The sequence below is a fragment of the Heterocephalus glaber genome, unplaced genomic scaffold (genome assembly GCF_053883595.1).
Source record: "Heterocephalus glaber isolate CG9 unplaced genomic scaffold, H.glaber_assembly_v1.0 deba00001461, whole genome shotgun sequence".
Taxonomy (NCBI): domain Eukaryota; kingdom Metazoa; phylum Chordata; class Mammalia; order Rodentia; family Bathyergidae; genus Heterocephalus; species Heterocephalus glaber.
In genome coordinates this window covers 25,169,065-25,172,346 of record NW_028258308.1, presented here as the reverse complement: position 1 = coordinate 25,172,346, position 3,282 = coordinate 25,169,065, and the positions used below count along the sequence as shown (strand labels likewise).

Sequence of the window (3,282 nt, the reverse complement as noted above, 5' to 3'; positions counted from 1 at the left end):
TCACTCTCTTGCTTTCCCATATTGTTCATCTCCCTTTTTTGTCCCTGTTCTGGCCCTCATTCAGAGTTCTTTATTTTTCTATTATTCTCTTTTTCCTTCTCACCTGTGTCCTCTAGCCTCACTGCTAACCTTCCCCTATCCTTCTACCTATCTATCCCTCTCTCCTCAACTCCTTCTAAGTCCCCATCCCAAAGGGTAAAGTTGTTATATTGAAGGGTTTATTCACCATATGTTGGGTTGGTCCTCAATTTTGATTTAATTCACACAGTTAAATGTGATAGATTAATAACTACCACAAAATGTCATTTTCAAAGATGTACTTGATGCAATGGTGTTGCTGATTGTATCACTTGGGCTAAGGTGTTGTTATTGATCTAGTCAATGAACCTTCCTAGTATAAGGAAAATGAGATAGCCTTAGAGTCATTAGAGACTCAAAACTTAAAGACCAGCTATATCTGGAAGACATCTCTGAGAAGCAATCATTCCATAAGGATTCTAATTACAAGCAACAAAGATACTTACAATAAGAAATTTCAAAGTGTCAACCCAGGAGTTAAACCAAGGGCAGTACCAAAAACAAAAACGAGAAGACATTTAAGCAAGGCACAAACTCAGACTTCCACCCCACCAAGGGTAAACCCCAGGGGAAATGAGGTGGAAAAGTCCAATAACCAATCAACTGGACACCCTGAATTGATAGCACAAGAAGTAACACAACAGATGAATGAGGCTCTAGAAAAATTCAAAACAGAAATAATCTCCCAGATATCTACAGAGATGGTGAGCAGAGTGAAATACATGATTAGAGAATCTAGAACAGAAACGGATAAAAAAATAGATGAGCCCAGAAACATGCTGGAAGCCATGAATTCCAAGCATAAGAAAGAAATGGAAACCATGATCACTCAACCTAAGAAAGAAATGGAATCCATGAAACAGATTCAAACAGATATTCAGGAGAGTATGTTAATGAACTAAAGAGGAAATTCATCCTAGAAAGGCAAAGGAACTTTTGTCTTGTAAGAATTAGAACCGAGGGGCTCCATAATCATCTGGTTAGAAAAGTACATGATAGGAACTCCAGGGGTCTTCTGTATTCTCTGCTTAAGGTCCCAGTCAACTGTGGCCACAATGTAACACTTGTGATGAGTTACTCTCTGCACTAAGCAGTCATCTGCATAGGTTCCTTTATGTGTGCAAGGTAATCATTCAAATCGTGGATCCTTGGCAATCCTTAGAGCCACTTGATACTTCTGTCCCAATTTCTCAATTTCAGCCATTACACAATCAGTTATACAAGGGATACACTTGGCATACAGACAGTCCATTGTACTGAGTCCAATTTGGCTTTGATGGAAAACTTGATAAAGTTTGTATCAACAGGATATGATAAAGTGGGCCCAGCTGTGTATTATATTGGAAGAATAAGCAGGAGAGATGTTGGCAGACTTCTCTTTCTTTTAGAGCCCTGGGATCTTTCTTCTCTTATTTCTTTTTAGGTCTTAATCTATCCTTTTCTTTGAGTCTCTCATCTCTGAGACTAAGCATTCACTTCATGGTCGCATACTTCCTTATTTTCTTTTGTTTCCCCATGTTCATGCCAAACTCTGTAAGTCCTTTATATATTCTAGATAGTAGACCTTTCAGGAACACCTAGTGAAAATTTTTTCCCACATTGTGGGTTGTCTCTTCACACTGTTGCTGTTGCTGCCTTGCTGTGCAGAAGCTTTTTAATAAGATGAGGTCCCAATTGTTGATTGTCTGTGATAGTTCACGTGCAACTGAGGTTTTGTTCATGAAATATTTTCCTACATCAGTATCTTCAAGAGTTCTACCTAACCTCTCTTTGAAATGGATCAAAGATCTCAATATTGAAACAGAAACACTAAACTTTGATCTATTTTGATTTTAGTTTAGTGTGTGGTGAGAGATATAGATCTAGTTTTAATCTTTGGCAAGTTGAAACCCAATTTTTCCAGCACCATTTATTAAATAGGCTATCTTTCCTCCAGTGAAGGTGGTTGGCTCCTTTTTCAAAGATGAGGTGGCTGAGTGTGTCTGGAGTTGTTTCTGCATTTTCTAATCTGTTCCACTGATCCTCAGGTCTGTTTCTTTGCCAGTACCTTGCTGTTTTTATCACAGTAGCTTTGTAGTATAGTTTCAAGTTGGGGATTGTGATACTCCCTGCCATGTCTCTGTTGCCTAGAATTGCTTTTGCTATCCTAGGTCTCTTCTGGTTCCAAATGAATTTTTGGATTGTTTTCTCAAGTTCTGTGAAGTATGCTGTTGGAATTTCAATTGGGATTGCACTGAATCTATCTAGCAGTTTTGGAAGTATGGCTATTTTCACTATATTGGTTCTTCCTACCAGGAACAAGGGATGTCTTTCTATTTTCTTATATCCTTTTCAATCTCTTTTTTCAGAGTGCTGTAGTTTTCAGAGTAGAGATCTTTAATTTATTTCATTAGATTGATTCCTAGGTTTTTTTAAATTTTGGATGGTATTGTGAAAGGAGCTTGTTCTCTAGTTCCTCTCAGTGAGTGTTTTGTTTGTGTAGAGGAAAGGTATTGATTTTTGTGTGTTGACCTTGTATCCAGCTACTCTATTGAATTTAGTTATTAAGTCTAGAAACTTTTGGTGGAGTTCTTGGGATCATGTATATAGAGTATCATGTCATCTGCTGATAGGAATGATGAGAATGAACATCCTTGCCTTGTTCCTGATTTTAGAAAAAAATACTGTTTTTTCCCATTTAGAATGATGTTGGCTGTAGGTTTGCCATATATGGTCTTTACTACATTGAAATATGATCCTTTAATACCTAGTTTCTTTCGAGTTTTTATTATAAAGACTTGCTCAATTTAGTCAAAGGCCTTTTCTGAATCTATTGAGATGATTATGTGATTTTATTCTCAATTTTATTTATGTAGTGTGTTGCATGTATTGATTTGTATATGTTGAACCATCCTTGCACCCCCTAGAATGAAACCAATTTGATCATGGTGTATGATCTTTTTAATGTGTTGTTTAATTCAGTTTGAAAATATTTTATTAGGGACTTTTATATCTGTGTTCACCAAAGATATTGCTCTACAGTTGTTGTGGTGGTGATGGTGGTAGTAGTGGTGGTGATGGTTGTATCTTTGACTGGTTTGGGTATCAGTGATGCTGTCTTCACAGAAAGAAAAGTGAATTTTTCAGTCCCCATGTGTTTATTGGTTTTACATTTTCTATAATTTCTTCCACAGTTGATTTCTAGTTTCATTCCGTCATGATCTG

At 36.9% G+C, this 3,282-nt stretch overlaps 1 pseudogene; it reads right to left on the bottom strand.

Annotated features, from left to right (window-relative positions):
• Positions 1–994: 994 nt before the first annotated feature.
• On the bottom strand, positions 995–1,601 carry LOC101726256 (rRNA-processing protein FCF1 homolog pseudogene; annotated as a pseudogene).
• Positions 1,602–3,282: the final 1,681 nt, after the last annotated feature.